This window comes from Engraulis encrasicolus, chromosome 8, assembly GCF_034702125.1.
Source record: "Engraulis encrasicolus isolate BLACKSEA-1 chromosome 8, IST_EnEncr_1.0, whole genome shotgun sequence".
In the NCBI taxonomy this organism is placed as follows: domain Eukaryota; kingdom Metazoa; phylum Chordata; class Actinopteri; order Clupeiformes; family Engraulidae; genus Engraulis; species Engraulis encrasicolus.
The window spans coordinates 56,754,564-56,776,503 of NC_085864.1; the positions used below are offsets into that span (position 1 = coordinate 56,754,564).

At 40.7% G+C, this 21,940-nt stretch overlaps 1 long non-coding RNA gene across 1 annotated transcript; it reads left to right on the forward strand.

Annotated features, from left to right (window-relative positions):
* The first annotated feature begins 8,441 nt into the window (after positions 1-8,441).
* LOC134454743 (uncharacterized) lies at positions 8,442-21,857 on the forward strand. The gene is made up of 3 exons (XR_010035911.1): positions 8,442-8,658; positions 16,961-17,060; positions 21,572-21,857. It is a non-coding gene; the product is annotated as an uncharacterized LOC134454743 (long non-coding RNA).
* The last annotated feature ends 83 nt before the right edge of the window (positions 21,858-21,940 follow it).

Consider the following 21,940-nt stretch of genomic DNA (forward strand, 5'->3'; position numbering starts at 1 on the left):
TGCGCTACCGCCACGTTGATTGTCAACCTCAGGACTCTGAAGGTTTCCTAACCGAAGGTCTCCTAAAGGGGCGTTCACCCGACATATAGTGGATACCGGAATAGAAACAAAATGACACTTCTTGTTAGATCCACTTTCTTTGCCTATACTGTATATGTTTACATTGGAGTATAGTGTACTCAAGTGCTATACTGTTTACATTGGAGTATAGTGTACTCAAGTGCTATACTGTATGTTTACATTGGAGTGTAGTGTACTCAAGTGCTATACTGTTTACATTGGAGTGTAGTGTACTCAAGTGCTATACTGTTTACATTGGAGTAGTGTACTCAAGTGCTATACTGTTTACATTGGAGTGTAGTGTACTCAAGTGCTATACTGTTTACATTGGAGTGTAGTGTACTCAAGTGCTATACTGTTTATATTGGAGTGTAGTGTACTCAATTTCTATACTGTATGTTTACATTGGAGTGTAGTGTACTCAAGTGCTATACTGTTTACATTGGAGTATAGTGTACTCAAGTGCTATACTGTTTATATTGGAGTATAGTGTACTCAAGTGCTATACTGTTTATATTGGAGTATAGTGTACTCAAGTGCTATACTGTATGTTTACATTGGAGTGTAGTGTACTCAAGTGCTATACTGTTTACATTGGAGTGTAGTGTACTCAAGTGCTATACTGTTTACATTGGAGTAGTGTACTCAAGTGCTATACTGTATGTTTACATTGGAGTGTAGTGTACTCAAGTGCTATACTGTATGTTTACATTGGAGTATAGTGTACTCAAGTGCTATACTGTTTACATTGGAGTGTAGTGTACTCAAGTATTATACTGTATTTTTACATTGGAGTATAGTGTACTCAAGTGGGCGATATACCAAAAATACTGAATCAAACCAAGATAACGCAAAACACGCCCACCCAATGCAAAAGCGTGTGCTCAAGTTGGGTCTCCTAAGGGGGTGTTGTCCCCTCCTTCTTCTTCTTTTTTTGAGATGTTTGCACAAGACGTGCGCTACCGCCATCTTCAGCGCTAAGGGGACTTCATTCATTCTCAACCTCAGGACTCTGAAGGTCTCCTAACCAAAGGTCTCCTAAAGGGGCGTTCACCCGACATAAAGTGGATACCGGAAAAGAAACAAAATGACACTTCTTGTTAGATCCACTTTCTTTGGACTATACTGTATATGTTAACATTGGAGTGTAGTGTACTCAAGTGCTATACTGTATGTTTACATTGGAGTGTAGTGTACTCAAGTGTTATACTGTTTACATTGGAGTGTAGTGTACTCAAGTGCTATACTGTATGTTTACATTGGAGTATAGTGTACTCAAGTGCTATACTGTTTACATTGGAGTGTAGTGTACTCAAGTGCTATACTGTTTATATTGGAGTATAGTGTACTCAAGTGCTATACTGTTTACATTGGAGTGTAGTGTACTCAAGTGCTATACTGTTTATATTGGAGTATAGTGTACCCAAGTGCTATACTATATGTTTACATTGGCGTATAGTGTACTCAAGTGCTATACTGTATGTTTATATTGGAGTGTAGTGTACTCAAGTGGGCGCTATACTGTATGTTTATATTGGAGTGTAGTGTACTCAAGTGCTATACTGTTTACATTGGAGTATAGTGTACTCAAGTACTATACTGTATGTTTATATTGGAGAATAGTGTACTCAAGTGCTATACTGTATGTTTATATTGGAGTGTAGTGTACTCAAGTGCTATACTGTTTACATTGGAGTGTAGTGTACTCAAGTGCTATACTGTTTACATTGGAGTGTAGTGTACTCAAGTGCTATACTGTATGTTTACTGCAATGTACTACTGGGTGCAGCGGTGGCCTAGTGGTTAGATCAGAGGGTTGCAGGTTCGAATCCCACCATTACCTCTCCCTATATACAGTACCAATACCCTGTACCTAAATAGCTGTAAGTCTCTTTAGATAAAAAGCGTCAGCTAAGTGTAATGTGATGATGATGATGATGATGATGATGATGATGATGATGATGATGATGATGTACAATAATGTCTATTGGGTCTTTGTGTATTGTTTTATTTATGCAAAAGAGACGCCTTACTTTTCTTTCAGGATTAATATTCTATTCTACTCTATTATACTCTATATTATACTCTCTCTACTGTACTCTATTCTGCTATGTACTTTCTCTTCTCTGCTCTGCTCTACTCTACTCTACTGCACTCTACTCTTAGTACTCTACTCTACTCTAGTCTTCTCTTCTCTACTCAACTCTACTCTGCTCTGCTCATTTCAACATTTTTCGTGAAGGACATCTGGTTTGCTAGTGCAACCGGTGTAACAGAGTGCTTGTAAGCGAGAGCAACATGACTATGATCAAAACGTTTCCCCCAATAAACAGATAAAAGGTTTGGATTTAAACGGCATTAATAATAAAGTGTGCATGTATGCAGATGATTCCAGTTTTATGATGGAACCAGATAATGCATCACTTCATAATCTCATTATTGATTTGAATAACTTTTCCAAGATATCAGGGCTCAAGCCAAATTATGAGAAATGTCGTATACTGAGACTGGGCTATCTGAAGAATAGTGATTTCCATCTCCCTTCTGATCTTCCAGTGGAATGGGTGGATGGGGCCGTTAATATTCTCGGTATCCACATACCACATAATATTTCAGATATATCTATGATTAACTACAAAATTAAACTGAGTAGGATTTGTGCTATTTTACAGCCATGGCAAAGCAAAAATCTGACTATTTATGGTAAAGCAACTCTGATCAATTCTTTAGTCGTGTCTCAATTTACTTATTTGATGTCAGCACTTCCCTCACCACCTGATGTTTTCTTTAAAGAATATGAACAACAAATATTTAAGTTTATTTGGAATGGTAAAAAGGACAAAGTTAGACGAGCGTATCTTTACAATGACTATGAAGCAGGGGGGATACAACTTTTGAACCTGAAGTCAATGAACAAAACAATAAAAGCGTCTCTCATACAAAAAATGTATTTCAACCCAGACTGGTTTTCAAGTAAGCTACTGGAAAGCATTCACCCAATGTTTGAGAAAAAACTCTATCCATTTTTGCAGATAAGCCCAGCACATTTCAAAATTGAACGCATTATTAATAAAGGCTCCACCTTTTTAATGGAAGCAATACAAAGCTGGCTACATTTTCAGTTCTACCCACCAGAAACAGAAGAAGAAATATTACAACAAATGCTGTGGTTCAATTCAAATATAGTGAGTGGAGGGCAGGTAATGTTTTTAAAACATATGTTTAAGAAAGGAATTCTCTTTGTGAAAGACATAGTAAATGATAAATGTGAAATCCTTTCATACAGACAACTAAAACATAAGTACGGGCAGGTGTGTACCATACAAGAATACAATCAACTAACGGCATCCGTGCCTTTAAACTGGAAACAAAAAATAAAATCTAGCTGTAGTGATCATTTAGTATGTCGACCAAATATAAAACAAAACAGATGGTTAAACAGAACCAAAATTAACAAGGAAATATACAAGTTTTACCTACAAACTGATAAATTGGTGGAGTATCCATGGAAAATATTTGACAGTTGGGAAAAAATGATAGATCGTCCACTTCCATGGAAACAAATATTTAATAATCTATACAAAACATCATTAGATATAAAAATACGATTTTTTCAATATAAATTGATTTTCAAATATTTAAACACTAAAAAAATCTATTCTGTCGATTTTGTTCAGAAGAAGAGGAGACAACACAACATTTACTTTGGTACTGCCCTTCAACTGCTATATTCTGGCTTGAAGTTGAACATTGGTTGCTAAAGTATAATATAAGCTTGCATTTAGATCTCCCTACTATACTCCTAGGTGACTTGGCAAGCGAAAACCAGGGATTGCAAAATATTATTCTTTTGTTGGGCAAAGTGTTCATACATAGAACAATGGATATAAAGACATTGACTATAAGAGCTTTTAAAAATTATATCAAACACTACTGTAAAATAGAATGTGTAATGGCTAATGAGACAGGAATGGTGAGCTATGCAAATAGATGGTTAGAATTAAAAGATGGCGAAGGTTGGCCTTAGGGTCTTTTTTGTTATTTAATGTAATATTTCTCATTGCATCAGGATAAAATGTAAACTGTAACTTCATCCCCTGGGGAGGGTGGGGGGGTTATATGAGGGTGGTGGGTGGGCACTAAATATACAGTCTGACATTTTTGGGGGACTTCAGATTTGAATATTTTGTTTCTTTCTTATTTTTTTTCTTTTTACTATTGTCCTTCTTTGTTGTTAAACCTATGTTTTGTTTATTGTATTGTTTTATTAAAAAAGAAAGGTAAATGAAAATATATTTAAAAGAAAGAAAAAAAAAGAAAAAAAAAAAAAGTGAAAGACAAAAATTAGGTCCCCCATAAGGGGGGTTGGTGGTTTGGGTTTAGAAAAAAAACAAAAAAAAAAAAACGTTGCCCCCAATACATGTAGATTCTTCTGGAAGCAGTGTGCAGATCCTTCCCCCCTTCTACATATGCTCTAATCTGGATCCTGTTGGATGTGTGTGCCTTCCACTACACTTTATCTGCAGTCTGTTGCGCCACTCACAGTGTGTGAGGCGCGGTCAACTTTAACTCTCAAGCGGCAGGCCTGTTTTTGCGACTAATCTGACCGAGCGGGCTCAGTCTGTTGCGCCACTCACAGTGTGTGAGGCGCGGTCAGCTTTTAGGAAGTGTAAAGAGACATACAAAAACAATGTCACTTCTGTCTGGACAGTCAGAAAGTGAGACAGAAAGGAGAAGTAAGAGCTGAAAGTAAGTATCGCAAGACGACTTAAATGTCATCCAGTCAGCAGTTTCAAAATGACACATGAGCTCTAGCATGCTCCAGCAGCACATTTCTAATTAATGATAAAACTTAAACACATACAGGAGGATAGAAATGCTGCACACTCTCAAGTTAAATAAACAGTTTTTAATGTGACTTTCTTTAATGTGACACATTTCAAATTAATGAATCAACTTAAACACATAACCATTTAACCATATAATAACCATATAATGATAATAGTAATCTAGGCTAAGTGGCCAGTAGATTGTTTTACTTCTGCCTGGACAGTCAGACAGAAAGGAGAAGTAAGCAGACTGAAACAAGACTAAAAGGTCATTCAGGTAGCAAGTTACAAAATGACACATGAGCTCTAGTATGCTCTAGCACATTTCTAATCAATGATCAAACTTAAATTTTTCATGAATCGAAAGGGTGCCTCGCCTAAAAAAAAGGTTGAGAAACACTGCTCTAGCACATTTCTAATTATTGACAAAACTTAACCACATAACCATATAACCACATAGCCAAATAATAACCATATAATGATATTAACAGGAATCTAAGTGGCCAGTAGCGTATAAATTGATTCAGACCTGCGATCTGATGCTGACTTCAGATGAATATCAATAGCTATCTGGCTAAATGAAAATGGTACATTTAATCTGGGTGTGTATCTGTCAACATATCACTGACTAGTTAATTTTAGGGAAGTTTGTGTAGGCCTACCACACTACTTGGAAGGAGAGAATGGGTTAAGTGTCATAGCCGATCAAAAATTGGCGTGATGGCAGCCTCTTATGTTTGGCCTGATTATAGCTAAAGGAGTGATCTATAGAGGAGATGAGGGGAGGGGAGGGGAGGAGAGGAGAGGAGAGGAGAGGAGAGGAGGAGAGGGGAGGGGAGGAGAGGAGAGGAGAGGAGAGGAAGAGTACAGTGGGAAGGAGAGGAGACGGCAGGAGAGGAGAGGGGAGGAGAGGAGAGGAGGGGAAGAGTACAGTGGGAAGGAGAGGAGACGGCAGGAGAGGAGAGGAGAGGAGAGGAGAGGGGAGGAGAGGAGAGGAGAGGGGAAGAGAGGAGAGGAGAGGAGAGGAGGGGAGAAGAGGAGAGGAGGTGAGAGCAGAGGAGAAAAGAGGAGAGAAGAGAAGAGAGGAGAGGAGAGGGGAGACGAGGAGGGGAGGGGCGGACAAGAGTACAGTGGGGAGGATTAGACGAGAGGAGAGGAGAGGAATGGAGAGAAGAGGAGAGGAGAGGAGGCAAGAGGAGAGAAGAGGGGAGGGGAGAAGAGTAGAGAGAAGTGGAGAGGGGGAAGAGGAGAGGAGATGGGAGGACGAGAGGAGAGAAGGGGAGAGGAGATGAGCGGAGAGGGGAAGAGGAGAGAGGAGAGGCCAGGAGAAGAGAGGAGAGAGGAAAAGAGAGGAGAGAGGAGATGAGCGGAGAGGGGAGGGGAGGGGAGAGAGGAGAGGAGAGGGGAGGGGACAGAAGAGGAGGAAGGGAGAGGAGAGAGGAGGGGACAGAAGAGGAGGAGAGGAGAGGAGAGGAGGGGAAAGATGCTGTAGGCAAGAAGGATAGAGGAGAGGAGAGGAGAGGAGAGAAGGAGGAGAGAAGGAGGAGAGGCAATAAAGTGATGAAGTAATAAATTACAACTGAACATACAACATTTAATATTGGAAACAACATAAAATAGAAGGAAATATTGTGTTTAACCTTAATATGTGTTTTCACTCAAAAATTGTTTTCCTTCCATAAGAGCAGTCACACTAGCCTAGAAATCTAGACGCCCCCTAGCGACCGCAAAATGAATTTGCTCCCGGGGGCAGTCTAGCGGACCCCGGTCGTTTTGCGAGGCTGAAAGTTATCCGATGACAGGGCCAATCAAATCGCGAGGGGGGCCGGGCTACCTAGTAAACAGGAAACTTTCTAAGAAGAAGCATGGTGTCCGTCCGTGCTACGTACAGCACGAAAGTGTTTACTTAATTTAAAAAGCCTGGATGATAATACATTTCTTGGCTGACATGGATTGATGTAATAATACACCATGAACTTATCGGACACAAATAGATCTCAAAACATTACCATTTGATCATTCGATGTTTTAAACTAGCTCGGTAAGCTAAGTTGAGCATTTTACAGAACCAGATAGTCACACGCTATTATCAGACCACTACTGTAGGTGTAGAATGAAATTGCTGCCCCAATTTCTAATAAGACACATGCCATTAAAAACTAGACATTTGGGAGCTTTGAAAGTCTTTGAGTAGCTTACTAAATAGATGGGAATGACACCTAGTCTACCAAGCTAGTGGCTAGCTAACCTGTCGTCAACAACACAGAGCTAGGTATCCAGGTTAGGGTTAGGGTTAGAAACAAAAAACTAACATCAAAAAGATAACTAGCTCCGTTATATGGCGGTGGGATCGATAGTCTGGCTAGTGGGAGCGAGCTGACCGGGGAGCGTCCTGCGTTGGGAGCGACAATCAGGGAAAGTTATGGGTATACAGCTAGCTAGCTAACACCGAACATGCCTGCTGACAACAATCATAAATATAACCATTTAACAAGCCCCAAATTGCTCGACATTTCGCTGATTGATCAAGGAGGGCCATGCGGTTGAAAACGATGCATTTTTGAACTGTATAAGTGAAAACACGATTTATTAGGAAACTTGTTTGTGGCTGTGGTCATCACACGCATTCACTGCTACGACGGCTCGAAGTTGCCGCGTTGTGAAAGACAGCTGTGACGTTACACAGAAGTGTGTGGGGATTGGTTGTTCCACCATCCTATTGCGTGACGTTGAGTGCTGAAGCAACCGTTTATCCCGCCCACACTGCCGCCCAGCCCTCCTAGACTCTGGTACAGCTTTTTGCTGTACGGGTCTGGCTGCGCTAGGCTACAGTCACACCACAGGACACCACAAATGAACCTAAGCATTGTGTGACAGAAACATTGCAATATGTAGACATATTAAGAGGTTAATAGTCAATAGATTGGGCAGCCGTGGCCTAGTGGTTAGAGAGTTGGTCTTTCAATCTAGGGGTTGCAGGTTCAAATCCCCCCTGACCTCTCCCTACATCTCCATCCATGGCTGGAGTGCCCTTGAGCAAGGCTCCTAACCGCACATCGCTCCAGAGACTTGCTCCAGGGACTGTAACCAATATCCTGACAAATGATAACTATAAGTTACTTTGAATAAATGAAATCGTCAGTTAAGTGCAATGTAATGTAGTCACCTTATGAGTGCAGTGGTAGTATTACTGAGGCCACACACACACACACACACACACACACACACACACACACACACACACGTTTGACATGGTAAAGTTTGGGAACGGTTTTTTTTATTTGTTTGTTTCATTTTTCATTCATGCACTTATCCTACATGGGTTCTCAGTGTTTATCAACACGATGTTATGAGGAGGGGCAAGACACTGGCAGTCAACCACGTGAGCTATTTCTTTGACCGACAGCGGTTTCCAACTATCAGAGGTTGAGTTTTGCGCAGCTAGGTTCGCACAGCCCGGTTATAAACAACATGTAGAACCCATGTGAACGGCAGGTCAACGTGTGCAATAGGAACATAAACACTGAATCTTTGCAGCAATAGTGACCGGTAGCCTGCGTGATTGGCGCCCTTAAACTGCGTGCTGATATTTTTTTTTCTTTCTGCACACTCAGGTCGACGTCACAGAATCGAAACTGAAAGTAAACCTCTCCAAGCTGTAACTCGCCTCCATTTTGTGTTGTGGAACTCGGCACTTACTGCTTCAAGCATCGCGAACCCACCGGGGCTGTCGTTTCAAGTTGTAACCCATTAAAACACGCTTCAAGCGGTAAGTATCTGAGTTAACTTTTTATCTCCTCTTTAAAAGCTGGGAGTTCCTTGGCCACCCACTCGACCAGTTAAGACTCCACTCATTGTGGATTTAGAAAATCCCAATATGCCAAACGGGTTACAAATCACTGTGAAGCAACTGTTTTTTTTTCAACGTGGGTAAACGTTGAAAAGATTAGATGGTTCCGTTTACACGTTGTTCAGTTAGGCTACTTAGGGACACGTCAGCTAGACGGATTTCAGACACGTTGATGTTCGATGTTCCGTGTGTTCCGTTCAGACCTCAACACAGGGGCTCTCTAATCTTAATGCTAGCTACGGCTTTGGGTTTGGGTTGGGTTTGGGTGTGTGTTAAATCCTTTGCTACTTCAAAAAAGGAACAAGCCTAACCCTAACCCTACTACTTGGCATCTGCACTTACTGTATACTACCATGAGGGCAGTGGTGTAGTCTACGTAGAACGCGGGTATACGGAGTACCCACTTCTAAATGTTAGGGGTTTCAGTATACCCACTTAAAATTGATTGATCCATTGTTTTGAATAGCACAAATATATACAGTATACCCACTTCAAAAAATGCTCAAATATACAGTATACCCACCATAAAAAGTAGACTACACCACTGCATGAGGGATCATACTGTTCAGTGCTGTGATGGCAGTCGTTTCATAAAACGTGCTCGTCGCCATCTGAGTGTCCTGTACCTCGTAGGGATGGGAGCAGTATGAAATGTTGATGAAGAGGGAGGGTGTGGTCTCTGATTATTGAATGTGCTAGACCAGGGGTCCCCAAACTAAGGCCCGGGGGCCGGATGCGGCCCGCCATGCCCCTTTGACTGGCCCGCCACCTCTCTGCTCCTCACCATTTGAACTGCCCCAAAGAAGCAATCCTATCTTGTCTTGATAGTTTCTCATCTCACTGTAATATAAACAGGCCTACCATTTCTATTGTATTACTCATAAACTGTAAATCACCACATTTTTCTAACCTTTCCTTGCTATTTTTACATGGTTATTAGAAATTAAAAGGAATACATGTGGTATTTCAAATAGAAAAACATGTGAAGTACTCACTTCTTTTGCAAATCACTTGTAATGATGAACTATTTTGTGCTAGAAATTATGGCTATCACAGGCAGTGGCCTAGTATTAAAACCCACATGATTGATCCGGCCCCTGATCACAGTCAGGAACGATAATGTGGCCCCCAGAGAAAAAAGTTTGGGGACCCCCGTGCTAGACGTATGGTATGACAGCTTTGTGTTTGAGTTGTGATTTTAGTGAGTTTGTTCCTGCAGCTGGTGGAGGGCATGTTGTAAAAACAGGGTGAGCAGTAGGCCTACACTAGCATGAGCTGGATGATGCTGGAGTACAGATGGGAAAGGAGATGAGGGGCAACAGAGAGGGTGGGAAGTTTACGGATCACATACAGTCTTTGTGGATATCTTTTATGGATGCTGGTGGCATGTGCATCAAAAGTGAGTTTAATTTACTCTCTTTTCCTCTCTCTCTCTCTCTCTCTCTCTCTCTCTCTATCTCTATCTCTCTCTCTCTCTCTCTCTCTCTCTCACACACACACACACAGAGCAAGGAAACTGCAACACGTTACCCAGCATTTCTTCTGCACAGGACAAACCTAGTTATTCAGTTATTCAGTAGTCCCTGGTGAGTGTGATGTACAGTTGAGGACGATATTACCCCTCCCCTCCCCCCTCCTGAAATTAGATATGGGTCATTCCACGCCAAATCAACAAGAGCCCGCACACTTAGGTCTCAAAAAATTCTGAAAATATTACTGAGTGTACCCATGGTACTTAAGAGAAACACTGTTACTTTATTTGAATGTAAGATGTATACTCTCCATGTTACAGCCAATTTCACTGGGGGAGGGGGGCGCCCATTTTGTTAACACTCTTTTTTTTGTCAAAGTTCACAAGCCCGTTGCTCAAGAACTAAACCTAGTAGGAAGCTCAAATTTGGCATGCTGGTACATAGATAGGAATGGTTTGTAGCAAAACTGTCAGTTTTGGTCTGTATGATCCTGCATCGTCATGGCATTCCCTCAAAGATGATACAAATTGTACTGGAGTTTTTGGCTGTGCTCTGTTTAGGCCTTCAGAAGACATATTTGTGCCCAACATAGCCTCATGATTTTTTCCCCTTGTAGATACAAGTAGAAACATTCCCATAAAAATCTATAAATAGAAAGGAAACCCCATCAGTGTTTGACCAGAAGACCTCACAAGTCTGACAAATCATTTTGGGTGTCATTTTCAGAGCACCAGAACACCTTGTGGGATTGTCCACAGATTTTTATTTTATATTTTTCTTCATTCTCCATGAAGTCTTCTTTTTAAAAATGCCAATGAGACTTGTCTTATGTGATGTTTTCTTTTGTAATTTCCACCCTATACATGGGCAAAATGCAAAAAGAGAGCAACATGATTTCGATAACATTTAATGTAAAGGCTAAATAATCAAATGCAAATTTTGCCCAGACATGATCACCCGAGAGTCCCTGTGCAGGGGTGCAGGTATCCCTTTCAATTTAAATGATTTCAGGAGCGTTCAATGTGGGAGCAGGTTCGCACACCAAAAGAGACAGTAGGTCAGGCACAAGGAGTCATGTTGTTACTTTTTTTGACCAGCAGATGGCAGCGGAAGAAACGCATAGAAAACATATTGCCCTCAATGTGCATGTTGCCCATGTTCAGGTTGGAAATTACAAAAGAAAACATCACATAAGACAAGTCTCATTTGCATTTTTAAAAAGAAGAATTCATAGAGAATGAAGAAAAAAATAAAATAAAAATCTGTGGACAATCCCACAAGGGGTTCTGGAGCTCTGAAAATGACACCCAAAATGATTTGTCAGACTTGTGAGGTCTTCTGGTCAAACACTAATGGGGTTTCCTTTCTATTTATAGCTTTTTATGAGAGTGTTCCTACTTGTCTCTACAAGGGGAAAAAAATCAAGAGGCTATGTTGGGCACAAATATGTCTTCTGAAGGCCTAAACAGAGCACAGCCAAAAACTCCAGTACAATTTGTATCATCTTTGAGGGAATGCCATGACGATGCAGGATCATACAGACCAAAACTGACAGTTTTGCAACAAACTATTCCTATCTATGTACCAGCATGCCAAATTTTAACTTCCTACATGGTTTAGTTATTGAGCTACGGGCTTGTGAACTTTGACAAAAAAAAAGAGTGTGAACAAAATGGGCACTCCCCTCCCCCAGTAAAATTGGCTGTAACATGGAGAGTTTACATCTTCCATTCAAATATATTTACAGTGTTTCTCTTAAGTACCATGGGTACACTTGGTAATATTTTCAGAATTTTTTGAGACCTAAGTGCGCGGGCTCTTGTTGATTTGGCGTGGAATGACCCATATATCTCTTCATTGATCATTGAGAATGATCATTATTAATAAATGTGTGTTATTCTGGAAACAAATACACCATGGAGATAGTATCCAATAAGTTAAATTTGGACTTTTTCATTTTCACAATGAGTTTAAACAAAAAAGTGTAAAAATGGCAAGGACAAAATTATTAGCCCCCTTATCATTAATAGTCAATGCAGTGCCATTTATGAACAAAAATTGACACCAGGCACTTTGATTAGTTGTTAACTATGTTGGCACATGTCCTACCAGGGATTTTGGTCCATTTTTTTCATCGCAAATAGTTAAGCTGGTCCAAATGGCATGGATGTTGAGGATGGACATTCATTTCAGCACTCTTCAAATACTATCTAAAGGATTGAGGTCTGAACCACTCCATGACCATGGTTTTAGTATCCTTGAGGAACATTTGAACTATTTTGGATGCAAGTTTTGGGTTATTATCTTATTGAAAGATCCAGTGAAGATCTTAGCTCCCTCTATGAGCATATTTTTGCAAGGTCACTTTCCACATTCTATCATAATTTTCAGTTTTTATGGTGCCGTACACCCAAACAAGGTTTCCTGTGGCTGAGGCTGCCACAGAATGATGCATCCACCACCATGTTTAATTGTGGAAACCATCTTATAACGATTCAAGGCCTATCCCTTTCTTCACCTGACAGAAGCAGAATTCATGCATCAAAGCAGGTGCAATTGAATATCATCAGATGAAAGCAGAGATATTCAAAACTCATTTTTGACTTTCAAATGTTCACAGGCAAAGCTCAATAACACTCTGATATGCACTGCCTTTAGTAAAGGGGTTCTTCTGTGATGATGGCCCCAAAGCCCAATATAATGACAAGCCCTAACAACTGTCTTTCTTGGTGGGGGAAAAAACTCCAGGTGAGGCCAGGTCAATAACAATCATCTAGGCAAGTGTCCAATGCTTCTTTGGTCTAATGAGGCCAAGCAGTTTCTTCAGTTACACACAGTGGCGGGGCATCAAGTTTAGTCTGTTATTCAGCCTCAGACACAGGGAGTCTGGGTCTGAATCTGGATTGCTGGGTCTTCCAACAACATTGTAACCCAAAGCATACATTTAGATTAGTTCAGAGGTTCTTCAAGGACACTAAAACCATGATATTGGAATCACCCGCTCATAGTCCAGTCCTCAATCCCACTGAGAGTCTGTGGTTAATGTCTATGCTCAGCATCCATGCGATTTGGACCAGCTAGAACACTTTGCAGTGAAGAAATGGGCCAAAATCCCTAGTGGGGCATGTGCCAACCAAGATAGCAACTTATCAGAACCTGTTGTCAGTTTTGGTTCATAAATGCCGCCATATTGACTATTAATGATCAGGGGGCTAATAATTTTGTCCTTGTCATTTTTGCCCTTTTTTGTTTAAAGTCATCGTAACAATAGAAAAATCCAAATTCAACTCATTGAACATTATCTCCATCAGTGTATTTGTTTCCAGAATAACAGAAACAATAATAATGGTCATTCTTACTGAGAAATCAAGAGAAATGTCTAATTTCAGGAGGGGGGCTAATAATATCGTCCTCAACTGTAGTTATTCAGTAGTCTGCTGTGTGTGATGTAGTTATTCAGTAGTCCCTGGTGTGTGATGTAGTTATTCAGTAGTCTGGTGTGTGATGTAGTTATTCAGTAGTCTGGTGTGTGTGATGTAGTCAGGGCTCTAAATTAACTTTTTCCACCACCAGCCAATTTGGCTAGTGCACATTTTTTCTTACCAGCCAAACAGAAGTTCAACTAGCCATTTTTTTTTAATCTCGCCAAAATAAACTATGCTTTAGGCTAATTGTTTTTTTTTTAAATTATGGTCATTTTGTTCAACTATGTCTACAACACAGACAGGCCTACACTATAGGCCTGCATACTATGCCTATGTAATAAGCATATTATAGGCTATTTTTTCATTATTTTTTAACTTCTGCATTATTTTTTACTTTCATTACTTAGGCCTAATCAATTTCATTAGTTTTTATTAAATTCCTTTGAAAACAGTGAATCACAGCACAAGCCACTCACATAACAGACCTTAACATAGGCTACAGTAACCAAATACAGCCAAACACTACGAAACCTCATATACGCACACCCCAAGGAAGGAGAAGAGATGAGAGGAAAAGGAGAGGAGAGAGGAGGAGCTCTTCTCTACCATGCGCAACAAAAAGTGCTAAAAGTAAATAATATCACGGGAATATTCGCTTCATTTGTTACTTCCATAGCTTCGTCGTTGGTTGCTTTTTTGTTATTCTTTTTATTACCTCCGCCTGGGTGTCTGTGTTTGTTCGTTCGTTCGTGCGCTGCTATTTCACTGCCTGCCACAAGGTGCGCACATGAGCACTGAGCACTTTGCCTGATTATCATCATAGACTTGCCGCCGAAGGTGTTGCGTCACTAGGAGGGCGCAGCCTGGCTACTGAGCACCGGCGTGCCTGCGCCTTTCTGAGCAACAATAAGGAACAGGGAGAGAGTCTCCTTTGCCGCGCCAGCTCCAACACAAAGTGCATTTGATTTCACCTAAAAAAGTTGTTCATCCGCATGCAGGAAACAATCCTGTCAAATTAATTACCACCGCTGCCAAAAATGTGTGTTTGTGTAGGCCTATATGTTATCATTGCTGTTGTGAGATGGACAGTGACCACCCCCGCAGATCGTTTAGGTTCACAATGCTGTCGAATTAAGTACGTTGTCAAAAATATGGAATGTGATTGTGTAAGTTCACAATGCTGTTGTGGACTGTGACTGAGGTTCGCAATGCTGTCGAATTAATTAGGCTACCGTTGCCAAAATAATTTATGACTGTACGTTCTGCTGGTAAAATCCATTACACCCCCTTCGCTACATTTAAAGTTAACCCCAAGTTGTTTGCGAGATGGACCAGGATCAGAAAGCCCGACAGTCTGCATAATGGCCGAGCACCGGCGAATATTCCAATCGGGTGTGCCGCCAAAGCAATAAGGAAAAGGACTGTCTCCTTTGACGCCAGCTCCAAAACCATTGCTATCAACCTAAAAATTTGCTCATCAGCAGGCACCCTTTTGGCTACACCCTCGTTGAAGTTAACAAACAGTCCTGTGAAATGAATTACCGCTGCCTGCCTAAAATAGGCCTATGTGTGAAGTGGAAGTGCACTGCTGTGAGATGGACAGTGACCACCGCAGATCATTTCGGTTGACAATAATGTCGAATTAATTAGGTAGGCTACCATCGCCAAAACAATATGGAATTTGTGGCTGTGCAAGTTCACAATGCTGGTCAAATGCATTAGGCCTACACTTCACTCAATTTAACCCCAGTTGCGAGATGGACCACAAAGCCCGACAGCAATGCCTAGACTGATTAACAACGGTGATAGTGATTTTCCTAGAAGGAAATGCCGCTTCACGCTTCAGCCGACAGCGCTAAGGCCAACCAGTGGCCCATGAGAATAATGCATACCATCGTAGGCAAAAAACAGGCCTAACCATACGGTTGTCTGTGGTTGTTTCAGTTTTGTTGGTCAAAATCATTACATTCCCTTCACTAATCATAGGCCTACAGTTCTACTAGCGTGTGATCACAAGTTTTCAAAGCAGGTTGATTTTTATCTTGTAGTAAGCACAAGGCTGGATTAGGCTGATACAATTGGTATAATAGCTGTGAAATTTTAAATGGTAATAAGGGCATGCTGCCAATCATCAAAACTGTTAATAACAATGTGACCAGCAACTTCTGACCTTCAATAAGTGCATTTATGCATAGTAAGTTCACAATATAGCATGTAGCACTTTGCCAATACCACAATCACACAGGTGAACAAAACAGAGGACATGGTAATTATATAATCAAGGACATGGTAATTATAAAAAATACAGATATAATCTAGTTACAACTTGACTGTTTAATTCTCTGAACACACTAATGGTGTGTATAAACCTGCATAAATTACAAAAATATCCCACTGTATGTATCTAAAAACAAACTTAACTTCCTTGGCGGAGGTCTGCACACTCTGGGTGCATTTCTAGTTTCCGATGGCGTGGGCTTTCCAACTTAGTTGCGCGCGCCAGGACTCGGAACATTTCGGAAGACAACTGACAGCTACGCTCACACTACTCTGACAGTCAGCTCTCCTCCTCTGCCCTTGTCGCAATTTCGTTCCACAACCACTTTTTTAACGTCACTACTACTACTGTTACAATTACTACTGGCATTCACCAACACAGAGAACCTTGCTCTAACCCCCGCCACATTCTCATCACTCGCACAAAACATAGAGAACAGAAGTAGCTCTATGCATAATCTGCGTTAGTCCTGTTATTGAAACGGTCAGGCCCTCGCAGCTTCAAAAAGGCAGCCTGTTACAGCAAGGTTCATGCTAGTAGCAGTAGCAGTAGTGACGTTAAAAAGGTTGTAGCGAAAGCGACGGGAGCATAGTAGGAGAACTGCCTGTCAGAATAGTGTGAGCGTAGCTGACAGAAGGCTGGTCATCTGAAATATTTTCAATCCTGTCGTGCGCAACGGCATGGAGTTGCAGCTCACTGCACTGGAAAGCCCACGGTGGGAGGCTACGTCGTGACGCTAATGTCCATGGGTAATGTAGGAAATCTCGCCGTCTAACGTTTGTCATAGCAGCGGTTTACCGTTCATACTTTACCATACTCGGGCGCCACTAGCCAAGTAGGCGGGTAGGTATTTTTTTCTACTTGCCAAAATGATTTTTCACCCGTGTTTTGCGGGTTGGCGTGTGTTAATTTAGAGCCCTGGATGTAGTTATTCAGTAGTCTGGTGTGTGTGATGTAGTTATTCAGTAGTCCCTGGTGTGTGTGATGTAGTTATTCAGTAGTCTGGTGTGTGATGATGTTCCTTCCTGTCTGTCTGTGTGTTCCAGAGGAGCAGCTGAAGATGGAGGTTCCCCTAGAGGGGGATGTGCAGGGCAGCCCTGGAGAGGGATCCAGTTCAGAAGAAGACAGTGGACATGGACATGTGGGGTAAGACCAGGAATAATAATAATAATAATAATAATAATAATAATAATAATACAGTGGAATCCGCTTATAGTGGTCACGGATATAGTAATCAACAGCTTATATAGATCAAAAAGCTTGGGACAGAATCATTCCTATACAAATGCTGTTTAAATAATTCGTTAATAGTGAGCAAAATTTATTGAAAAACTATGTGTAGCTATTTCATTTTTTACTTCCGAGATTCCTTTCTCGACATCTGCCACTCGCCACTTTTCCGGGTGGTAGCCTACTGTAGCCTACTCTAGGGGCACCAACCGAGGAATGCAAACTCCATACAGTGAATGGACTGCGCTCTTCCGACAGCACCCCAGTGAACTGCAGGCATGGCTCGACTAGTGAGTCGGGACGCAACCTGTTTACATAGAACCTCTCTGGTGAGGAGGCTGTGCACACGCTGTTCTGTCTCGCTAGCCAACGTAGCCTGACGATTTAACACCGGGCAGCAAGCACGTGAATCATGGCTCTCATTTTCTTGGAATGAAAAACGTAATCTCCTCGAAACATATGACAATTTACCAAAAGCGAGGCAACGAGATGTTTCGGCGAAGCTTGGCATTCTTCAGGCTACCTTGTGTTTAAACTGCTCCAGCTTTGCAGCTGCGTCTCCCCCCTGAGTCCCTCGTACTCCCCTTCGCCCTCCTCATGTCCCCTGCCAGCAAGCCCAGCGCGACTTTCCCAATCCCAACCAGTTCTTTACGTGGCTTTTTAAACTGTGTCAATAAATTTCACGTTGTAGGCTACTATAGTGTGTTATTTAGGCCTATCGGTGTAGCAATTTTAAAATGCCCAGTCTCGCGGCGTTTTTGCATGCATAACCTGAATCACACTTTGCGGAAACTCGCCAAAAAACGTTGAAAGGAAACTTTACAAACTTATTTGACATCATAAGAGATAACGACCTGTGCGTGGTCTATGCTTTGCAATGCATTTTAGCCTCGTCTTTCCTAGCGCTCATTTTTGGAAGACTGGTAGAGACCAAAAAAAAAATAAAAATAGTAATAATAATGAGAAGAATAAGAGGAAGCAGACAACGACCCAGACAGCAAAATGCTGGAGTTTGCTTTGTGTGTGTGTGTGTGTGTGTGTGTGTGTGTGTGTGTGTGTGAGTGAGTCAGTGTTATCACAAAATATTACAAATGTATTTGTTGTTTGTCATGCACAGTATCGATCCTGGCTAGGGTTGTGCCGATAGATGATATCATCATCCATCGGTAATGGACAGCTGGCATCACGAAGGACGCCAACATCGTGATGCCAAAGAATCCTCTACTTTTGTATTTTTGAAGCCGCTGCTATTGTCATCATTACGGTGCTTGGCATTGAAATAAACTGAAACATTACCGTAAAATCCTTAGTAGCAGCTGCTCAGGTAGCAGGACTGAGCTGACAGAGGTTGTCAACACAAGCCTCAAGCAGAGTGAATTTTATAGCTACAAAAAAAACCGCGATGGAATAAAAAAACTTGTGAACTAAGCTCTAATATTGTTTGCTGCATATGAGTTCAAGTAAGTGTCTGATTCCATACATTTATTTATGTGACCCAAGTTTCTACAACGGAGAGTCTTGAGGCAGGTTCTCCCTCCGTAGTAGCCTAAAGTGAAAGCAACAAATCATTCAGCAATTGCTACAGTTTACCATTTCATGTTTCACGGAAATTCGACTCAAAATGTTTTAATCTCTCCGCTATGGAGATGTCTTGTGAAGTAGCCACACAAGATTGTAGGCTACACTTCTGATTAGCCCACTGTCAAGAGGGAGTGCAAGCGATTCCATGTCTGCCCATGTCTTCATGGCTTCACCGCAATTGTTAACATTGATGAATTAAAAAGTCTCGCTATGTGCTAAAGAAACATTCGTGTCGGGTTATTTGCTAACTCGAGCTAAAATCCATTGCAAAACCTCGAGAGGGCACGCGTGGGTTCTCATCTTTTCCATTTGACAAACGTTCTGGGCTTCCCTGCACTGTATGGCTAAAGTTATGTATGGAAAAACGCAGTGACACAGCTTGTCTTGAAATAGAACTACACCGATAAATAGCACACTCTAGTAGCAGCCTGCAGTAGGCTACATTAGTAGGCTGCATCGTGAAATTTATTGAAAAAAAGTTTCCACGCAGTGGAGTTTGGAAGAGTAGCGTGTTTGAAGCAGCTGATGGTGGCACGAGAGACAAGAAGGGCGATGGGGAGGGTTTGGGGGGGGAGTCGCTCTCACAGACATCAGAGCGACCATCTCTGTTGCAGACTAGCGCAGTTGGAGGAGGTTTAAACATTTTTTTTGTAAGAATTTAAAAATTGTTAATATGTTTATACGTCTTTTTTTTTTTCGATTTTCGAATAACATTCGAATAGTGGCCATCAAATTTCGAATAGTGTTTTTGCCAGAAATGTACATCCCTACTCCTAACCAGTCAGTTATTGGAGAGTGCTGTGGAAGTTTATGGTGACTATTAACCTCTTAATATGTCTTCATATTGCAATGTTTCTGTCACACAATGCTTAGGTTCATTTCATGTCATGTGGTGTGACTGCTCTCATAGAAGGAAAAAAGTTTTTTTTATAAATGAAAACACATATTAAGATTAAACACAATATCATTATCAAGTTAGCATGAGCTCAGTTGTCAGTCATGTATACAAAATGATTAAAATGATTATAATAACCCTTATGTTGTGTTCGGGTCATTTTTGACCCGTTTTCAAGTTTTAGTGTGAAAAAAACACACTTTCCTTCATTTTCTTGGGATAAGGCTTCATCTAATCCTCAGTCACAATCATTGCAACACACAAAAAATATGTTTTATCATTTTAGTAAATTTTAAAGGTCCAAAAAAAAAAAGTTACATCTGTGGTGTTCAGGGTCAAAATTGACCCGGCATAGATTTTTGGCTGTTGTATGCATTTCTGAAAAGCTGTTGGTTGCCCCTTGTCTTTAGTTTGGTGATTTATGGTGAGGAAAATATATTTCTTGCCTGAAAATGTTTTTGCCAGCTTTTTCATATTCCAAATCCAATATGGCCGCCGGACAGTCCCATACACTACAATACGTCATATGTCCTGTTGTGAAAGGAGTACAGATGTATTTCTGGTGTCTACTCATATGTTTTCATGGTCAGGGAATCCATTTTTGCATTATATAATGAGATTCTTTGCACATTTGTTTGCAAAATGCATTTTTGCACATTATTTTTTCCAAAAAACGTATCAAAAAATCATAATGGCACCCAAACATGTAGAACTGGTCTTATACTTTCCATAGAGTTGATGTGGCAATGACATAATGGTCCATGTTCATGGCATAGGGGATTCAGATGAATAGTGTGACTTTTTTATGTTAATTGATGTGTTCATTTCCAATATCTTTGCATTAGATTGGTGGAATAGCTGTGACTCGGACAGAATTGTTATTTTGTATATTTACCACACTAAAATCATATAAATATTGAAAAACACCAAGTCAACATATTTAAACATTGATTTTATGCACTGAAAAACTAATTTAGTTGACATTTGGTCTTTATCCTGCTATAAATCTCTTTGGGTTGGTTTGGACCTCAACACCACAAATGATGATATTTTTCAATATTAGAGAAAAAACAATAAAATAAATGTGGGGGTTGTTGTACTCTCATATCAGCTGTAATACATGGACAACATAATCACTAATTGTATCACTTTAGGAGGTATTAATAGTGAATTTATGCAGATTTTGATAGTTTTGGTCATCAAAAACGATTTGCATAATGTAAGATAAAAGACCTGTAAAGTCAAAAAGATGAATAGGCTACATAAAGTAATATTTCCATGGATATGAATACATACCAAGATAACCATGAGATGAAAAACAATATTTGATGATAACTAGTGTTTTTAGGTATTTTATGGCTGAGTTTTGTTATCACGGGTCAAAAATGACCCGAACACCACAGGTGTATGCAGCTTATGAACACAACACAAGGATTAAAATGGCCATAATGCAATGAATTTCCTGTGGCATGACTCCATTTTCCTGCGGTGTGACATGTCTATGCAATGTGTTGATGCAGGACACATTTTCCCAAAAAATGGCAAAAATAAGGCGAAATTCGACAGACCACTAAGTGCTTCATTTTTTTCTATATTTTTTTCCAATTTTTTCCATCACTTTTTTCAGGAATTTGATTTTTTTTTTTTTTTTTTTTTTGGCGTTACACCCTTAAACGTCAAGCACCCAAATGTATTGATGATTGCAAGACAATGGACCAAACAAATATATTCCACACATCTGCGGACATTAGACCTGTCAAACATGTTGCACACATGAACATACATAATGACATAAGACCACTGAAACATGCAACACATATCTGCACATTAGACAGATCATCAAACAAATTGCACAAATCTGTAAACATAAAGATACAGTATAAGACTACTACTAGAAGACTAATAAAAGTGTCATCTAAATTTTGTTTTCTTTGTTGTGTGTCATACACAGTTTCCCTCCTGGTGTATTGGGTATGGAGATACAACAGGCCCACAAAACTCACCTGTTGGAGAGGTCCAAGTGTCTGATGGAAGGACTCCCATATCAGGGAAGCTCCACACTGCTAAGGAAGATCTACACAGACCTCTACATCACGGCAGGGGGAGGATGGGGGGTCAATGAAGAACATGAGGTCAGACAGATAGAGAGGGCATCCTGGAGAGAAGCAGCACAAGGCAGGCCAATCAAATGCAGTGACATCATCAAACACTTATCTGAAAAAGTCAGTCAGCTATCTAAACAACAAAGGGCATCCTGGAGAGAAGCAGATGAAGATGAGGATTCTGAAGATCTAGAGGGAGAAGATGAAGACTTCTACAT